Source organism: Trypanosoma grayi (assembly GCF_000691245.1).
Source record: "Trypanosoma grayi strain ANR4 Tgr_12_V1, whole genome shotgun sequence".
Lineage (NCBI taxonomy): Eukaryota > Euglenozoa > Kinetoplastea > Trypanosomatida > Trypanosomatidae > Trypanosoma > Trypanosoma grayi.
Window position 1 is genome coordinate 37 of NW_008825631.1, and position 696 is coordinate 732.

Here is a 696-nt window from a genome sequence, read left to right on the forward strand (position 1 = left end):
AATCCACCTGTCCCCGTCTCTCTGTTACTTCCTTCTTCACACAGCAGCAACAACAGCGCGCAAGAAAAAGAAAAGAGCACACAAATATATATATATATATATATATATATATGTATATATATACACATGTATACACATATATCTGGTGGCGCCCCCTATACTGGCCACATTGCAAAGCCCAAGCAGCAGACACGCGCTGAAGAGACACATCGGCCAGAACGAGCCAAGCGAGAGGAAAAAATAAATCAGGTGAAAGTGCGTGCGTGATACCAACGCCCGTACCCTCCTTCAGACAAAGCGGTTGGAAAAAAAAAAGGAAAAGGGGAATATTTATCTGGTGTTCTCGTTTCTACAAGTTCTATGCCTTTTCTGAATCTGATGAGGGGCAAAAACCGCATAATCAGACAACTTCACACGAGCTGTTCATTCATTCCCCGACCTGCCAGGCTTACTCAATTAGGCATCCCCCATTCAGAAACATTTCCCCAACCAATCAACACCCCACTCACGAAAGGACAACTTTTGGGTCCCACGTCTTGCAGAGACTCCGCCATGTGGCGGGAATTATACGGAGGTGGGGTGGGACGCCAAGGTCAAAAGTCTTTTTCCCCTGAACCCCTATTCGAAACCTTCCGATTAGACAGAACAAAAATGGGAGGAAAACAAACTAATTCCCCAATAACTTAGACAACATTT